We start from the raw sequence: 19673 nt of genomic DNA, 5'->3' as shown, positions 1-19673 counted from the left end.
GATGCTAGGAGCATCCTTTGTTCTTATATTTGATCTTTGACTGCAGTTCCTGCCACAGAGCTCCTAACCCCCTTGGAAACTCCTGGGCAATAGGAGCATTTTTTGTTTTGATGAGGCGACTCTCAGTGGGCTCTTAGGTAGGGCTGGCCATGAGAAAACCAAGCCAGGATCAGAAGTTTAGCATTTTCAGCCCCACCTCCAGTCCTCCTGGGAGGGGAGAAGAGCTGGAGATTAAGTTAATAATACACCACGCCCGTGTGATGAAGCCTCCATAAAAATCCCCCAAGTTTGGAGTGTAGAGATCTTCTAAGTTGATGAGCACATCCACATGCTGGGAGGGAGGTGCACTTCAATTCCATGGGGACAGAAGTTCCTGCACCTGAGACCCTGCCACACCTCTTCATCTGGCTGTTCAGCTGTGTCCTTTATCAAGTCCTTTATCGTGTCCAGTAACGTAAGTGTTTCCCTGAGTTCTATGAGCCATTGTAACAACGTACCAGACTGGAGGAGAGTGTCATGGGAATCCCCGATTTGTGACCAAGTTGGACAGAAGTATCTGGGGACACAGGTTGCGAATGGCTTCTGAGGTAGGAGCACTCGTGTGGGCCCGAGCCCTTGGCCTGTGTTATCTGCATTAACTCCAGGTGGTCAGGGTCAGAACTGAATTGTAGAACACCCAGTTGGTGTCCATGGAGTCTGAGAGTTGGTCATTACGGGGAAAAACCTCGTAGATTTGGTGTCAGAGAGCTGAGCATAAAGAAGCAGCAGTGAGTTTTTCCTCTTTACCCTGGAAGCTGCAATGGGAGAGAGACTTCTTGGAAAGAACAGAGACGTTTGAAAAGGATTTCAGAAAGTTCCAGTGTGTAGTGAGCGATGAACTGCCCTTTTCCATTTCCCCAGACAATCTAAAGAATCACCCACCAATTCACATAGAGTTGGACTGGGTGGGGGGCGGGGAAGTGCTGAGGTGCTGACTCAGGAAGTTTTTAATCAGGTTCAAGTGAAATCTCAGCCACCCCCCACCACGCTTTAGACAGGTGATGGGCAGGAGGTGTTGTCTCCATGTCTGAGGGGAAAAAAAGATTGAACTGATGTGACTTGCCCAAGGTCACATGGCTTATAAGCAACAGGCTCTGGAAAAACCCTGCCGTGGAGACACCCTGCTCCTTGGGCTCCAAATAAAATCTAGCTGAGTTCATGAAGACACTGAACAAACCCGGAACCCAGTCTCGATCTGCTCTTTCCCAGCGGCCGCCTCTCAGAGAACGGCACCACCGCTAAGCCATCCTTGACCAGCCTTTTTCTCACCCCACACCTTGTACGTCAGCACGTCCTACGCCCAAACCTCCCAAATGCATCATGAATCCTCTGATCACCTCCACCATGACCAACCACCCAAGGCAAGCCTTCATCACCTCTTGATGGACTGTTTTGCAAAAGACTATGAAACCAGGGGTCGCCCAATACTGGTCTGCAGGCCAAATCGGAGCTGCTGCCTGGTTTTGCACAGTCCATAAACTAAAAATGACTTTTCCATCGTTGACTGGTCGAAAAGAATCCAAAGAATGATATTTTGTGACACATGAAAATATGAAATTCAGATTTTATTGTCCATGAGTAGTTTTACTGGAACACGGCCTCATTTGTTTGTGCATTGTTCGTGGCTGCTTCACAGAGCTGAACAGCTGCAGCAGAGATATATGGCCCCCTAAGTCTAAAATATTGACTCGCAGGGCCTTTAGAGAAGAAGTTTGCTTACACCGCCCCCTCCCCAGTCTCCTCAGGGGCTTCCTCGTCCTCTCAGAGCGAAACCCAAAGAACTTACTCTGGCCGAAGGCCCCCGCCTGCCTCTCCGACTCGCGTCCTCACCATCACACCTGTCCGTGCTGCCTTGGGGTCCCCTCCGCTACAATATATTGTGTATACTAAGCCCTTTCCTCCGCAGTCCCCTGAACCGCCCGTTCACTGTCTGCGATGCTCTTCTGCTCTTTGAACGACTGACTCCTTTATCTCCAAGTGTCAGCTCAAGTGTCACCTCTTCAGAGAGGCCTTCCCTGTCCCCCATTTCCCCGTTAACTTCATCTCGTTCCTGTTTATTTCCTTCATTGCGCTCTGTCTACTTGTTTATTTCCTGTCACCCCTACCAGGAAATAAGCTTTATCTGGGCAGACCGCATATTAGATGCTCGATGATTATATACTAATGAATGAATAAACATGAGGTCTTTCTTGTTCCAGAAGCTGTATGTCCATTTCCCAAGCAGAGTGACTTCTTCTGTCTTCTGGACTATAATAATTCCCATCAACTCCTCTCAGTTATGTATTGTCCATGGCTGCTTTCACAGGGCCAACTAGCTGCAACCGAGATGGCATGGCCTACAGAGTCTAAAATATTGACCCGTTGCTGTTAGTAAACACTGTGAGTTTCTTTTCCAAAGAAGTTGTTAGCCTTAAGGTCATTCTTCAAGGAACCAGGGAGACAGCTGTTGCTTAACCAGTTTAAGGAAGAAACGTCTTCCCTTTTCAGCAAGAAAGGAGGCCTCTTCTTCTACTATAAAGAGCCCTAAACCATAAAAAAGATTAGTCCTGTAAACATCTGAGTTTGATGATTGGTACAAATACAAAAAGTTTCACTTCTTTTTCTAAGTAACAGAAAACAGCCTCAGCTAATGCCCACACCAAATCGCGATGTCAGACACATGGGCCGGAGGTAGGAATATGTGAACGGCGCAGCGAGCAGGCTGGGTTGGCTAGGTTATGTCACAATTTTTAAAAATTCTCCAAATCTCAGTGTCTGAAAATAACACAGTTTTATGTTCTGCTCACATGACACCGCCATCGTGGGTTGACAGGGACCAAGGATCGTGGTGGTCACTCAGGGATCCAGGATGGTGGAACGGCTGCCGGCTTGAAAGTATCGCCTCGCCGAGCTCGACTGCTCTGCAGGAGAAGCACACGGAGCAGTTCCACTCACCAGCCAGAGCCAGTCACATGGCTCCGTCCCCAGTCGCTAGGGACAGGCAGTACAATCCTATCCTGCGCCTGGAAGGCAGAGAGTTGTATTTGATGAACAGCAGTAATGACAACCACATAGGGCGAAGATTTGTTCTCTTTAGAAGCAAGATAAGACCGGGATGAGAGAGGAGAGGACAAGAAAAATAGGAGCAGAGAAAGAAAGGCCTCAGAGGCTCCTAGAGGCGTGTCAGTGAGCCTAACAATTCTGGTCACACTCGCCTGTTCACCTGGGCTATAAATTTCTGTGTGTCATCTATTGTCATGGTGTTTGAAAAGCTGATTATGCACTATTCAGAGCGTTTCAACTGTTCTTGACTCTTAAACATTTATCGCACCTTTCCGAATGGGTGAGTTACAACAATCCTCCTCAGGTGAAATTATTTTCCAAGCTCTTGCTTCAGTGAGCAGCGGCATATAACCCCTGGGGGACACACCACACCGAGGCATGAACTTCATAACAGGCGCAGCTGCACGCAGTATTTCACACATACCTAGCAGTCAGGACTACAAATCAATAAAAGACGACTCAGATTTCTCTTCACGGCTGACCCCAAAATCTGTTTTCCATTTATATCCCACCCTTTCCTTGCGGTCAGACTCCTCCTTTGGAGCGATGTTGTCCAATAGGACTTCCTACAGTGATGGAAGTGTTCCACGTCCACACTGTCCAATATGGCAGCCGTTAGCCACGTGCGGCTACTGAGCCCTTGAAATGTGGCTAATACAACCGAGGCACTGAATTTTCTAAAATTCAAGTTTAAAGACTTTAATTACTTATTTTTATTCATTTGTTTGTATTTTTCAACTACAGTCGACATTCAATATTATGTTAGTTTCAGGTGTACAGCAGAGTGGTTAGACATTTATATAACTTATGAAGTGACTCCCCCGATAAGTCTAGTACCCACTTGGCACCATACATAGTTATTTCAATATTATATTGTCTATACTCCCTACGCTGTACTGTACATCTCATAACTGTTTTGTAACTACCACTTGGACTTCTTACTCCCTTCCCCTTTTGCACCCGGCCTCCCAAACATCCTCCCATCCGGCAACCATTCGTTTGTTCTCTGCATCTCTAGTCTGTTTCTATTTTGTTTGTTCATTTATTTGGTTGTTTAGATTCCACATATAAGTGAAATCATATGGTATTTGTCTGTCTCTGTCTGACTTATTTCACTTAATAATTTTAAATAATTTAAATTTGAATAGCCACACATGGCTAGAGGATATCATATTGGACAGCACAGCTTTGTATTCGGTCTCTGTCTTTGCTACATCAAGAAAAAGACAACAGTGGGCCGGAGAAACGCATATAAATGCTGGTCATGGCGTGTTCGATTCCAATATCTCCTTCTGACTCATACTGCCCTGCTCACAGTCTCCTCTTCAGGGAATATGTCTAGACTGTTCCTTGTGTAAGAGTGCCCTCTAACTGGATGGGAGGGGTAGGCGGTAGACCACTGACCAAAGGGTATTCTCCATCCGTAGTCTAGCCAGAGCCCAGGCGGGCGGCCTGTGTAGAGTCTCCGAAGTAGCAGTGGTGATTAGCTAAGCCTCTAAGGCTGCTTCCTCGGAATTTTAAAAGTTTGGGCCAATCAGCGGTGAGAGGAGATCGGAGATCAGAGCAGGCAAACAGAGAGAAACAAAGGCATTGTGGTTCCTGACAGCTGTCCTCTGCTAATCCCAGTCTCCAACCACACATATCCTTAAACACACAAACAAATGAAGTGCCTTGTCCTTAAGGGGGACTGAGAGACTATCTGTTGTTTGCTTCAAAGTAACTGAAATTCCTCAATTTAGAGCTTCTCAGCCTGGGCACTATTGACAGTTGGGGCCAGATGATTCTTTGTGGGGGTGGGGGCTGTGCATCGCAGGATGTCGAGCAGCATCCCTGGCTCCTTACCCACTAGATGCCAGTAGCACTGTCCCTCCCACCCCACTGCCATTTATAATAACCGAAAATGTCTCTAGACACTGCCAAATGTCCCTCGCTGTTGGGGAGGGAAGCAAAAATCCCCGTTCCCCACCCCCTCGAGAATCAGTTCTGTGACTGTGTCCCAAGTCCACCTCCTCTGGCCTCCTTGAGGACAAAAGATAAAAGCAGCAGCTTATTCCTAGCAACATCACGGCTCTCCCTCCCTCTCTCTTCTCTAGGCTAAATAAAGACTGCTTTTTTCGTCTTTTTCCTGGATTCTGTTTCACAGATATTAATGGCGACATCTAAAGAGGAGACTGGAACCATTTGGTGGAGAGGGACTCTGTTCCCTTAACTCTACCTATTTATAGAGACGAGACGGGCAGACATGTCCATGCAAACCGTGACAGTGGCAGCTCCTTGGTCAAGGAAGGGGCACCTGGAGCTCAGGGCTGGGTAGAGCCTTTCCTTCCCATGAGCTGATCCAGACCTGCTGAGTCAACAAACTGCTAACTGACAAAAAGAGAGAAAAGATCCTTTAAGGCCATCGGCCTTTCTTTCTCCCATCTCTCTGAACATTCCGACTGTCTCTGGATCTCTCCACTTGAAATTCTCACGGCCACCTCACTCACATTCAGTGAAACGAACCTCCTTCCCTTCTTCCTCAAATCAATGCTTTTGTCAGTGTTTTCTATTGTGTCCACATCATTTCTCAAATCAGAAGCTGAGAGTCATCCACCGAAACAATGTGAAAGAAGGAGCTGGGAGGAAGGAGAGTCTGGAAAGGGAGGTAGGGGCCAGCTCACAGAGGACTTGGTGTGACGTGCTACGGCTTTTCGATGTTGACAGCTGTGTCCTCTTTCTCATCAGCTGTTTCCTCATTAACGTCCCACGGTTTCAACTGCATCTTCCTCATTCCACTCTAAATTTTCTCTCAAATGCTCCTATCATATTCACAAGTCCCATCCACGGGAAGGGGTTTATACAGACTGTGTACACCAGAGGGGTCAGCGGTTGGAGCATCTCAGATGTAAGTCTGTACCCAATTGCCCCCTGTTTCAAACTCGACATATTTAAAATCAAATATTTTCCCAAACTGACTCTGTTTCAACTTCACCATTTAGGAAATGAGCCATGGTGGAGACTGTTAGCTTCTTCCCAGTATCTAAATTCCTCTTCTTATATATTTCTCTTCTTTCAATTAGAAATAGAATCCACTTCCGCCATAGGAGGTATCATAGAATTTTTAGCTGAGTGCACGGCCACTTAGAAAATAAAGACCACACTTAGCTTCCTGCAACTAGGTGTGGCCATGAGATTAATTTCTGGACAATGACTATGCGTGGAGGTCACAAGTGGCAGCCAAGAGGAACCTCCTTCAAGAGATTGTGTCTCTTGCCTTTTGCCAGTTCTCCATTCCTCTCTCCATATGGATGCTGGAACCCAAGGACCATCAGCTGGCACCATGAGAACAAAGACCACGTCCCAGAATGGCAGATGAGTGAGCTGCCAGGAACCTGGTTCTCCAAGGACCCTGTGGAACAGGTAAACCTGCCTTCCCAGCTTTGGACTTCATACCTCTGGACTTTCAACTGGTAGAGAAATAAACTTCTCTTTCGTGTAAGCCATTATTGATTTGCGTTGTCTGATACTCAGAGTTAAATATAATCCTAACCAACACAGGGGTTATTTCCTTAGTCCCACTAGACTTGAATGCTTAAATTTATTTTTCTTTCCTCAATCCCTCTAAGCTTTTATGTCCACCAAGATCCTAAACCCTGTTGATTCTTCCTTTGCGCTTCACCTCACAGTCATCCTCTCCTTTCAATTTCCACTGCCTGTTTTGATCCCAGACTATTCTCTTGATTCCATCTCCCTCTTTCTAATCGAGGCTGCACAACCCCCAAATTCTTGAGGCATCTCATTCATTATGTCACTCCTCATCCTCAAACCCCAAACCTAAGACCCTGTTGTGCTTAATACAATGGAGCCTCAACATTTCACCCCATCATTAAACCTTTCTATGGTGTAGCCCCAACCTTTTCAGCTTCTCCTCCCTCTGATGTAGATCTTCTCCAGTCTCGAGGAGAGTCCCCCAAACAGCTCATTTTGTCCTTTGCTTTATGCCAGAATTCGTCAGCCCTGGCTGCACATTAGAATCATCTGGAGCTGTTGAACATGACCAGTGCCCAGTGTGTGAGTGCTCAACACACAAAGGCATTATCTCGTATGAGCCACAAAGCAGCCCCCTGGGATGTAGGTACTGTCATTGTTACTATTCTACAGATGAGAAAACCAAGAAACTTGGAAGTTGGGGACATCATTCCTGGTTAGACGGCCAGCGAGTGGGGAGCCAGGATCCCACCAGAGAGGACCACTGCTGTGTAGTCTTTTGAACTATATCACAGCTGATTAGAAATTAAATTTCTGATAACATGGTACATAATTAATTGTTAATAAATCACAAAGTACAAATAAAAATTTTAAGAATACAAATGCCTGGTCCTCATGCCAAACCAGTGGAATCTGAGTTTCTTGAGAGTGGAGCCTGAGTATCTTTATATCATCTTTAGGTTGAGCCCAGGTTTACCCCGAGGTGGTTCTAAGGTACAACTGAGGTTGAGACCCACTGACTTTTACAGTTGCTCCCACCTCTTCTTCTCATTCCCTTGTGCCACCCCACATCCCATATCTTTTGGCGTTTAGTCAAGTGTTACCTCCTTTCGTGGAGCTTGGCAGCTTTCTCCAGCCTGAGTGTTCCATTTTCTGAATGTTGGTTGCAAAACTTGTCCATACCAACTGAGCTGGCACCCATTGTACTTCTCAGTTTGAATCCAGAGCTTGGCTTTATGCTACTGGATTCTTGGCAGGTTTTCCAAATTTAATCATTTGCTGCTCAGCTATCTCCATCTCTGCCCAAAAGAGCAGAAAAGCACAACTGTGCCTCTATCAGAAGCAAGACCGGAACTTAGAGTCCTGCAAAGTCATAACCTCGGCTCAGCTCTCTCCTCTTAGGGACTGCAAGCCAGGAGGCTGTGGGGTGCCATCCCAGTGGAGGAGAGGAAAGTGGATGAGGGCTTTCCAGGGCTCTCAGATGCAAATCTGGAGGTTAGCCAGATAATGATAAGGGTGATAGTGCCTCTAGGAGACAGGCTGGATGCTTAGACTGGGGAATGTTGAGAGCACAGCCTGAGCAAGGCCTGGGATAAAATTCGGTGGTCAAGGAACAGGAACTGAGGGGGGCAACAATTTGAGTAAAAGTGGCATTGGATAAATTGAGGTTGTTGAGTGAGTGAATGGACCTTCGCCTGTGTCATTGGGAAGAACTTAGGGGGCTGTGGCATCCTTGCTTAGTATAGGAGGCTGTCAGACAAGCAAGACTAAGAATGTGTCAAATCAAGGGCCCGTTGGAGAGGAGAGGGCCTATGGCCACCAGAGACCCAGCCAGCCAGCCAGAAGCCAGATCCCAAGAGAGCAGTCTACTCTGCCACCAATCCACTTACAGCCCCCAGGTTCAAGGGTCATAGGACTCCTGTTGGGTAGGTCAATTTCCAGTGAAGTCGAGGGTGTAGCCAGGTCTCCATGTCTGTGCTGACAAATTTGCTTGATTGTATCATTCTACCAGTATATGAAGCAGGTTGTAAAAAGAGGGGGTGTCACTTGTCTTGAGTTACCTGGAGATTTAACGACAATACTGGGATTAGAAGCCAGTTCGCCCCATTCCCAGCCTGAAGCTCTTTCTTCTTGTCCCTGTTACCAGGTTAGTCACTTTGCCTTTATAGGGCTCAGAACAATGTCCCCAGTGAGTGGGGAGAGGACTGAGGAGGGGGGTGTCTTCTCCTGGCCTATCTATGTTCAGCAGGAGATCCTGGGTCTTCTCTGACTGGGCCTGTTCTTGCAAACTAAGTAGGGCTGGTGGCTGGCTGGATCTCCGCAGCCTCTGGGGAGAGTCTGGCAGACTCCTCCCTCATTCACTGCCCTTCTGGTCCCACTGCCATCAGCATCACACAAAGAGGTCAGCCACTGCCTTCTCAGCTGCATGGGAGGCCTGGAGTGAAGACCACTTTAGTAATAAAACCTACTGCCCATGTAATCAACAGCATCTCGATCTTTGCAGGCTGGGGAAAGAGGGAGAGGTCAAGGTCTATTCCAGAGTGTAATTGTATTGGACAAGCAAGCCCTAGGTGCTCGACGCATCAAGAGAATCTTCCCAGAGAAGTCGCCATTCCTACAGCTCTGCTGAGGAAGCCATAGACACTTCAGCTCAGGAAATACCCCACCCGTTTGGGTCCTACTCCAGCGCAGCTGACCAAGCCAATGAGGGATCTCTGACCCAAGGATTGTAGATCTCTGGATGTCCCAGGAGCCTAGAGGTGGCCTGGGTCAGAGACTCTGGTTAAACAGGGATCATGGTGCTTAGCTGGATCACTGGATTCTCCCCTTATTAGTATTTTGAGCTAGAGCTGTGGGAAGAAAGCCAGAAAGAAGCAGGGACAAATGAGCTGCTGAGCAGTCTTGTGGCAGCTCATCAGTCTGAGACCTTGCAGCTCCCGCGGCCTCAGGGCTGCAAGACAGCCCAGGCAGTCAACAGCTCCTGGGTCCCGAACAGACTTCCAGCCCCTTTTACATCCCCGTCCACCAGGTATGAATATACCAAGATTATCCTCATGGCCTTATTCCCACATGTCTCCTCACAACACAGCCAGTTACCTGAGGCAAGTGAGTGACTCCCTGTCACCAAAAAGTCCCTAAAATGGCAGTAGAGACACATTCACAGAGAGGGAAAGGGGGGTGTCGCTGCTCCTCCTTACGCAGAGAATTTCTCTACTCTCCGCCTTGAGGACAGGCAGCGTCACATTAGGGGGATCTGGCAGGACCCTTGGGACTCGCAGGCTGATGTAGATGTGCTGACCAGCCTGGGATGAAGAGCTGAGATGGTCTGGGGGAACGATGCAGCCAGGATGAGGCTGGGCTGAGAGTTAGTCCCAGGCCTGCATGTGTATAGAGGGGGCTGGTGGCTGCCACATTTTTACCCACTAAGACAGAGCCCCTGCCTCATTTGAGTCTCCAGTTTTTCATTGTTAATTGAGTAACAGATGGTTCTGTGGGCCAGAAGGAGACTAGGGTCTGTCTCTTGATTGCGAGATGCTGGCTTTCCTGCCAAACAGCCAATTGGACAGATTCTAGTTTTGACCCTGGTAGGTCTATTCCCTTCCTCACCTTTCCCTCATCCTCCCAGGTAGCCAGGCGTACTCTGTACTTTGCCCCAGAGTAGAAAAAAAAGTCAGAACAATGTCTCCTAGGGCGTCCCTTCTCGGGCCCGGGCGGAGCGGGCATCTCCGGACTGACATTGCTGAGGCCTCTCTTAACCCAGGTCGGTAGAGATATCACCTTCGGCATCACTGTCCATCTCAGGCCAGGCCCTCAACTAAGACGGTGAGCGGACCTGCAGAATGCAGTTTGGGAAACATCTCCTGAGCATCTGCTGTGTGCTGGGGCCGAGCACGGCTGAGCTATGTGGGGCACATGGAGATGGGCAAGACCCAGTTCTAGCTCTGAGAAGTCGCAGCGCAGCAGGGAGATGTACGACTTACATAGAGAATGGCAATTCAGGGCGGAACATAAACAACACCGTGAGAGCTCCTAGGAGTGATCCAGGGACTAAGGAGAAGTGAGCTCAAACCCCTGGGGATCAGAGAGGCCTGTGCGGAGGAGTCAGCATTTGACCCAGGCCATGGAGACTATGTGGACATTGACATGGAGAGATAGGTGGAAATAGGGGAACTGGGGCGAGAAGTTACTAAAAGAGGGACTATCGGTCTTTGGTTTACCAACAATTAATGTCAGCTGCAATGCCAGGCACTATGCCAGGAGTTACTGTGGGAACAGAATGCCACGTGGTCCCTGCTATGATCCAGAGAGGAGCCAGACAGGTAGATGATGGTGGCAGCTCAGTGGACAGGAACTGTGGGTGAGGGGAGCCCAGGCCATCTAGCCCTGATGCCTGTCCTACTGAGAAATAAGCCTACAGAGAGGAAACCAGAGCCAGACCACATGCCCTCACCAGCTCTACCACTTGATTGAACTTGAATCTGAAGGCATTAGAGGCTGGTAATGGGGAAGAAAAGAGCGCGGATATCATTCTTTTGGGGCTAGGGTGCTCTATGTCACTGTTTCCCAGCATCCCTTGACCAGCTTTCCCCAAAGATGTCGCTAGGGAGTGTGCATATATTGAGGAGTGTGGCTTCATTTCCTGCTGAAAGAATCATGCACAGAAGGGCAGGGGCAGGACTAGGACATGTCATTTCTCCAGCACATTCTAGGTATCATTTCTTGTCATCTTCACAACAGCGGGTGAAGTGGGCTTCATGACCCTATTTTACAGATCAGGCCACTGCCGCTCAGAGAGGGAAAGGCACAGGAGGGGGGAAGTCACAGCTCGCAAGGGATAAGGCCAGGCCCGCCCTCTCCAAACCTTGTTCTTGGGTCTGGTTCCCACCTGAAGGGGGCAGCTGGGTTTGTCCGCGAAGGTCGGTGTGTGCTTGTTTGCTCCTTGCCTCTGTGGGCAATGGGAACAAAGGCCAAGAGGAAGATACCGTGATCAGGGGGCTGTGTAAGAGGCATTCTTCCTCCTTGTTGCAGGATGTGACGCTGTGCGAGCCCAGTCACTGCCATGAGCTCTGCGTACATGCACAAAGAAAGACATGTTCTCAAAACCCCCGCACACCCCCTCCCCGGCCAAAGAGAGTGAAGGCAAGACAAGCCCAGGGCGGAATGAAGCAGGACAGACCTCTCTGCGCCCTTCGCTGGCTTCCTGACCTCGGGGAGGAAGGGGAAAGCTGAGCCCTCTTAATACCCTCCCTGCTCCCCACGCCTGCACTCACGTGCGCTGGGGAGCCGGGGGAGCTCGCTGCGCCCAGCCCGCACCGCGTCCTTCGCTGGGCTCTGAGTTCCAGGCGGCACCACTCCGCCTCCGCCCACAGCCCAAGGCTAAGCGCTTGCTAATTTTATCCGGAGGAGCGTTCTCCTCACTCCCCGAAAGGCTGAGTCAAGGGCCCAGTCTGGGGAGGAAAAGATATAGTAAAGAGCCTCTGAAGCCGGTGCTCACGTTTCAGCATTTTCTTTCTGCTTGCCGGCCCGCCAAGAGCGGGAGCAAGAGGGCGCTCAGAAAAGTCGATCGCTCCCCAGCCCAAACGATTCCGGAGCCTGTGACAGCAACCCTGGCCCCAGGCATTCTGTCCGAACTCGGTCCTTCCTCAAAGCCAGAGAGCGCGCGGGCGCCAAGGCGCCAAGTGTGGCCTGGCCCGCCTCTCACCCTGGCACCCCCGGCCGGGGGCAGCCTCTGGTGGCTGGCTGGATCTCTGCAGGGTTTCCCCCACACGTGGGGTCCAGGTACGGCCGCAGGAGAAAGCGCAGGGACTCGCCTGCTGCCTGGGAGAGGAGCCCCTCTCACTAGGACTCATGGGTGGGTGGGGATGAGCGTGTAGAGGGAGCGGGCCTGGCCCGCCCCCCCCCGACCGCCGAGGGGGTTCAAAGGTGGGGTGGAGATTGTCCTTCAACCCCAGCAGGGCTAGAGGGCATAACCTGGACCTGTCCTTGTATCCCGGGACCTGGGAACGCACACACCCCCTCAGGTCCCTAAAAGAGCCTGAATGCAGAGAGCGCCTGCCAGAAGGTAGACAGACTCAGGTGTAGTGTGCATAAGCGCGTGCGTGCGAGTCTGGCTGTGGGTGTGCGCGCGTGCAAGGGGAGAGGGTCTCGGCGTCCCCCACACCCTCTCTTCGAGATTCTATATTTTGCCTCCCTTTGTTCTCAAAATAGTCGGCGAGCGCTATCCGCGCTGCCCTCGGAAGGGGCGGGGGCCGTTGTGCGCGCCAAGTTAGCTGCAGGGTTACAAACAGTCTCTCCCTGCTCCCCCGGCCTGAATTAATGTGTTACTATTTTGGGCGAGCCAGTGTTTCCAGGGGAAACCTAATGACGCAATGACGTCAATGCAGGTCAGCAGCAGACTCTCCGGGAGGGCGGGCAGGCTCCCGGCTTTCAGGCTCCGCGCAGTCTACTGGCGGGAGGGCGCCGGCGAGGTGGCGGGGGCGGCGGGCGCGGGGGCGCGGGAGCCGGGGCAAGGCCCGGGGACCAGAGGGCGCCTTTTCCCAGAGCCGGAACCAGGTAACTTCCCGCCGCCTGAGACGGAGTTTATCTGTGGCCCACGGACATGAGGCAGTTTGGAGGGCAATTGGGGTAACCCCCACCCATCCTGCCTTTATCCAGGAACAAGCAGGTCCGGAATCGCTCAGGGGGCTCCACGCGGGGCCTCCCACGCACAGGTACGCTCAGGTCTTCAGGGTGTCCCCAGCATGGGGGCGGGGGGAGACACTCACATTCGCTCCTGTCTACACTCGTTTCGTATTCCGACACCATAACTGGGAGTTGGGGGAAAGGAGAAGTGGCGTCTGAGACTTATCCCCTCTGCCTTCCCTGCCCCCCTTTCTGGGAGTCGGAGCTGCCTGTCCGCATCTTCACAGGTCGCATACTAGAACTGGGGCCTCCCACTGGCTGTGCCTCCAATGGAGGCGCCAGCCGAGGCATGGAAGCTAAATGGGAAGGACATCCAGGCTAGACCGGTGGCGGGTGTGCGAGACTTGAGTGGGAGCCCCAGCAACCTGGAGGGGAAACTGGTTCCCATGTGCAGAGTGTGTGCATGAGACCGCTTGCGTGTGCTTGATGTGCGCGTGTTCTGGGAGCTCACCCCGTGTGTCCATGGGTGTGTATGTATGCACTCACAGAAGTCTGCTCTGAGGGTGTGTCAATGCCATACGTATGAGAACACCTCATGCACCCATCCTTGACTTATAGCCAGGGTACCAGTCCAGGTCCAGGGGCTTTTCCCTGCTTATCTCCCACTGCTGGCCCAGATTGCAATCCACCCAGCTGGGTGGTGGCCCGCTTTCGCCACGCTGGCCTGGGTGCAGCTTCCGCGGCTACACGCTTCTCAAAGCTCAACCTGCCTTCTCGCCGCAACTCACTCTTGCCCTACCTTCCTTGGAACTTGAGTGGAAGGGAATCCCTTTCCATCTGCCCCCTCTCACTCTGGGTAAAGGCTCAGGCTCCACTGGCTGCTCTCTGCCTGCTCACCTGCCCCTGTCTCTGTTTTCAGCACTAGGCTCCGGACAGCTCCCTGCCCGCCGTGTTACCTCCTCTGCGGCCTGGGAGTGAGCACACCCTGCCCTGGCCTTTCAGGCTTCTAACTCCTAAATCTGACCCCAGACCCCCGCCCCCACCCCGCCCCCAACACACACACAAGTCTGTCTTTGCCTTCCCATCCCGGAACTCTGTCGGGTGGCTGGGACAAAACCAGCCTGCAATATCTCTGAAGCTGACTGGCAGGCATCACCACCCTGGGGCCGGGCTTCCTTCAAGGGACTCTGAAGTCAGGCTGCTAAGGCCTTGCCACAAGCTCCCCTTTCCACCTCAGGTCATTAAAATAAGTAAATAAAGCCAGATTCCTTCTCCAGAAGGAAAGCTAGCCTTCAGAAGGCGCTGGCAAGGACAGAATTTTCTGGATTCTAGAAGCACGAAGAACGTCCCTGATATCCCCTTGCAGACATCCTCACAGCCCAGTCCATTCCCCTTTCCCTAAATCCAGGCTTCACTTAGTGGAGGAGGGTGAAGTGGGGGTGAATCCAGTCTACCCCTCCACCTCCCCCAGCAGTCAGTGAGAGTTCAGCTAATTTCATGGCTTTCAGGGCTCTGGATGGGGTGATGTCTGTGTGAGTTCTCACCAGAGGTGTGCCCTGGGCTGCTCAAGAGGCGGCCAGAAGTAATTTTTTGTGATGACTCACTGGGCTGTGGCCACACAGAGACCTCTGAGATAACCCCTACCCGCTATTACACTCCAAGTGGTATCCAGGACACAGCAAATCTGTCTGTAGCTCTCTCCACTCCTCGGGTCTTTTGGCTGATGAGCGCACCTAAGGTAGTGCTGGAATACTGTCCCAGATGCCTCTCTCCAACTTGCTCAGGTGTTTCCTTACTGTCATCCCAACTCCTCCAGGAAGAGCAAAAAGGGTCTGCATGATGTCCCAGCTGATTCAGGGGTGAATGAAGGAAACCAGGAGAAGTCACCTCTCTCCATCCTGCCCTGTCCTGTTTCAGGACCTTTGACAAGCTGGACCTCTTTCTCTCCCCTGAAATCAGAACGCCCTCCCTCCCTAAATATTCTCCTCTCTCAGGCAGCCAAGATTAGGCCACCTTGTCATATCTAACCCACGGCAGAGCCAGGTATTGTCTTTGTCATATGAGTCCTGAGCACTAGAGGAGGTCTGGGCTTGGGGAGGAGGGAGCCTCCTTTCAGAGGCTCTGGAAACTGAAGGAAGGCATGCACACTGTCAGTCAGTGAAAAAGCCATTGTTCTGCTTGCTGCTGAGCTATTAGGGGGAGGAGAGAATAAGCTCCCAGGCTGGGGACAAAAGAAAGACAGTCACCACAGTCTGGTGACACTTCCTTCTCACAGGGTAGAAGCCGAAACTCAGATCCTGTGACATGCTCAGAGTTTCCACAAGTCTCAAGGGGAGTCAGGAAATGGCTGTTCTCCCAAAGGAATTAATTTTCATGACAGCTGTGTGTGACTCGGTTAAGGAGGTGGCAGTCTGGGCAAAACATGCAAACAGTAAGGAGGTATGCCTTCCACTAAAGGACAGTGGCCCCCAGGGTCTTTGCAGCCAGTTCTGTCCTCTGAGAGCAGCAAAGCTTCCGCCATCTGTCTAGCCCCAGTTCCGGTTACTTCCAAGTTTCCCTGGCTCCCTGGCCTCCTTCTGTGCCCATCTGGGTAACATCTGTCTGTGGCCTCAGGGGGAGGCTGGCCAAGGTCAGGCAGATAGAGGGATATTTCCCAGTAGAGCCTGGCTTCTCCTCTGCTTGTGCAGAATGGGGACCTGGGGAGAAGAGCCAGAGATGGAGAGGGGCTCCATCGTGCAGGAAGCCTCCATGTGAAATTGCACTGGTTGTGGGGGGATAGTCCAGGTCTCTGAGGTTGTCCTTGCATCATGGGTCAGAGGAGTTTCTGGTCCCACTCCCCTAGGTCAGGTGCTCAGCAAGGAGCTGCATTGACTCAGAGCCCATTCCCAGCACAAGGGGGCAAATTCTCCTTTCGACCCCATGCTGATTGCTTAAGCAAATCCTTATGATGGGCTTCATTTTCTCCCTTGGCATAAGGGGGATTAGCTGAAGCAGGCATTCTCTTCACAGTTTGAGAGTCTACTTATTCTGAGGGTGCCCGACACTTGTGTTAGCCTCTGAAGTCAGAGATAGCCAGGAGAGCTGGCTCCTAAAATATCTGGGTTCCTGAGAGACTCAGGGTAATTTGGAGCATGGGAAAGGCTGACCCCAGGTCCAATGGTAACTTTACTGCTTCCTGGCTAGGGTTCCAGCCCAGGCCCCCTCATTCAGAGATCAGGAACTCACTGCTATTAGAGAGGTTCCCATGGGAAGCATGCGTGAGAAACAGCTCTGACCAAAGCCACATAACTGTAACCCCCAGCTGAAGGCTCTAGCTGACACCTCCCATTCCCCTAAACAAAGGACAGAAGAGCTAAATGGAAATAGTCCTGGAGTTTATTGTTAGGGCCAAGAAGCTTGGGATATTCCCACCTACAAGGAATAATGTAGAGGTCTCCTGATCACTTCACTGTCCATCAGTGAGACCCCCCTGGGCCAAGTGGAGACTGAGACAAGGTCCAAGTGAACTGAGACTAGGTCGCTATGATGTCTTCCCCATGCAGAGCTTCCCAGGGGACATGTGTCTCATGCCCAAGGCCAACCTCTGCATTCTACAGCTTTCACAGAGGTTAAGACTGGGAAGAGGTCACCTCAGCATAGGGAGCGAACACCACAGAAGCTTTTACTTCCCCAGAGGCTGCACGTCACAGGGCAGCACTGACAGTGGGCCGTGGGGAAGGATTGACCCAGCCCTACCTCTACAGTCTCTGTGACCTTGGACTAGTTGCTTCTCTACGCAGCATGAAAACAGAGACACAGCATCTGCCATGGCCCCTCACAAGCAGTAGTCTGATGAGCTACAGTGATGACAAGTGTGTCAGGGGGTGGGGGGGCTGCTGACCCGAAGAGCCTGAGAAGACCCCAGAATGCTATCTCTTCAAATGCCATCTGGCTAAGTTCTGTTGTCAGGGTCTCAGCCTGTCCCTGTGCAGGGAATGCAAGGAGGATCCTCTTCCCAGAAGGAGAGAGATTTAGAGTTTGTCAAGCATCAGAGTCCACAGTCTTATTGAGCCCCCTGTTCTGGCCACTTCCTTCTCCCTGGGTTAAAGAGAGCTCCCCTACCCTAAGTAGTACAGGATGGGCAAACATATAACACCTGACAATGGACCTATGAGACTGGTGGCAGTTTATTAGTCATGTATCCTCACAGTCTCAGGGGGGAGGACACCACATGCCATACAGGGCCGCACGAGGCTTGCACTTGGGAGCAGAATGAGCCAGCAAGGGCTGTGGATTATAGGCTTTGTAGTGACAAGAGGGTGGGGTGCCCCTGATTATTGTAGAAGTTGTGATTGGCTCATTTGAATAATTTCTTGGGCTGGTGAACCCCATTAGGTTGAAGATTGGTGAGGTGCAGCGAGGGAAACCAGCGGAGTGGGGAGCATATCTAGAGACAGCAGGTCAAGTCACAGGCCTTTGGGACTCGAAGACGTCAGGGCAACGCTTGACATTGTAGGCGTTATAACAAAATGCCTCAGGCCCTGTGCCCAATGTCATTTCATCTTCACGACATCCTGTGAGATAGTTACATTCCGCAGATAAGGGACTGAGCTGGGTAATTAGTCAAAAGCAATCAGATGATGCTTTGTGCCCAGATCTCCTGACTTCATGGCTCATGCACTTTGTGCCGTCCACCATTCTGATGGTCAGGGTAGGGACGAGGCATGTGATGGAGCTGACCAGACTGGTGGGGAGACCTGGATCCCAGCCCAGCTCCTCACTCGCTGTGTGGCTTTGGGCAAACTCGTCCTTTTCTGGGCTCAGACTTCTTAGCAGTAACCAGAGGTGCCGGGCGAACTGGAAGGCTCGTTCTGCTCTGTTGTGCCGTGAACCTTAAGGACTCTACCTGCAGGCAGAGACATTTAAAGGCAGGTGGTGGGAGGACGTTTTTGTTCCTGCGGAGCAGGGAAGTCATGTCAACTTAGTTCCGTGGGGTGAGACGATGGGGACTGGGAGGTAAGACCCTCTCCTAGCCCCTAGCCCGGCCACTGCCTTACCTGTCTCAGAGAATTGGCTGGGCTTTGCTGGCAGAGTTTCCAGAAGATGCTCTGAGGACTCAAAAGTGTAATTTTGTCAACTGGGAGCCCCGAAGACCACAGCCCAGACCCAGTTCAGCCAGGAGGCGGCCCTCCGCTCCAGGCCTGTCTTCTCCACAGAAGCACTTGCTTTTCCTTTAACTCCTTCCTGCCCTTCCTTGAGGGCTGCCGGATTTAGCAAATAAATATGGAGGATGCCTAGTTAAATTTTAATTTCAGATAAATAAGGGAAGATTTTAAATATAAACATCTCATGATTTCCCTGGTCTTGAGAACCCAGAACCTGTCCCCAGGCGGAGGCCGCAGGTTTCTGCCGCTTTCAGGGATAGGTGTGTGCCAGCTCAGCTGGGGCCTTCGTGTATGTATATATGATGCTAATAAAATAGAAAATAATCACAACAGCTACCAAGGAAACTGAGTCTGTGCTCATGGCGTATGTGCCTTTTCCAGAGCACCAGCGAAGGTTTACAGAGACAGCTCACGAGAGATTGGTACAAACCTGCAGCCTCCTGGCTATGGGTCAGGTGGCAGCGCTGTGGTGTGTGCAGGGAACAGCGGGTGTGCCCTGTCCCTGAGCGTGGCCGACCAGCCCACCGTGCAGCATCCAGGCTGCAGGCCAGACGGCTTGGCAGGGGCTGTGTTTGATTCCACCTCTCAGTCTGCCTACAAATGCAAGTCCCCGTGACTTCCCCTCTGGTGGCCTGGGCTGTTGCTGAACCATCTGCTCCCTAGCTGGCCCTGCAGCTGGGGGCTCATGCATGACACACGTCTCCCAGCCATGGGCCACTAAAGCCAACCTGATAGGCGGGGACACAAGTGGCACCACATACTGGAGTGGTAAAGACAGGCTTCCGTGAGCGCGCTTTTCCCAGGTTCATTCTAAAAAGACAGCGCTGACACACGGAGGGCACATATGTTTAATCTCGTAGCGATGAGGCGGTTTACTTCTCCAAGATGATACAGTGCGTAACTGGAAAGCCAGGCCTGGGCTTGGTCTTCACACCTGCTCTGTACCCTGGACTCATGATTCCTCAAATCTGTAGCCATTCCTTAGAGGCAGAACCTGAAAATAGTGGCTCTCAACCCTGACTGCATATTAGGATCACCCAGGAGCTTTAAAACACATCGGTCCAAACCCCAGAGATTCTGATTTAATTGATCTGGGTGGGGCCCAGGCATCAGTGGTCGTTAAAAGCTCCCCAGGTGACTCTAATGAGCATCCAGAGCTGAGCATCATCACGGAGGAAAGACGGCATGGGGTAGGGGTTCCTTGACTTTACTGTATATTGGAATCATCTGGGAATCCTTAAAAGTACTGCTTCTTCCTCAGATATTCTGACTTAGTATAGAGTGCACCCTGGGCATTAGGATTTTTTAAAGCTCTTCAGGTGATTCTAATACCCAGCAAAGCTTGGAAACCATTGGCGT

At 51.3% G+C, this 19673-nt stretch overlaps 1 long non-coding RNA gene across 2 annotated transcripts in view; it reads left to right on the top strand.

Moving 5' to 3' along the window:
- Window positions 1–13061: 13061 nt before the first annotated feature.
- The window catches only part of LOC107512784, a 30536-nt gene continuing 23924 nt past the window's right edge, over window positions 13062–19673 (top strand). The window contains exons 1-2 of one of the 2 annotated variants that reach the window (XR_004954064.1): window positions 13062–13101; window positions 13204–13259. This is a non-coding gene — a long non-coding RNA (uncharacterized LOC107512784). Of the gene's footprint in view, window positions 13260–19673 lie in introns of both variants that reach the window. The other variant, XR_001597389.2, reaches the window with a different exon arrangement.

This window comes from Rousettus aegyptiacus, unplaced genomic scaffold, assembly GCF_014176215.1.
Source record: "Rousettus aegyptiacus isolate mRouAeg1 unplaced genomic scaffold, mRouAeg1.p scaffold_m13_p_13, whole genome shotgun sequence".
NCBI classification, from domain to species: domain Eukaryota; kingdom Metazoa; phylum Chordata; class Mammalia; order Chiroptera; family Pteropodidae; genus Rousettus; species Rousettus aegyptiacus.
Note: the sequence above shows the minus strand (reverse complement) of the source record. Positions and strands in the feature narration are given on the sequence as shown.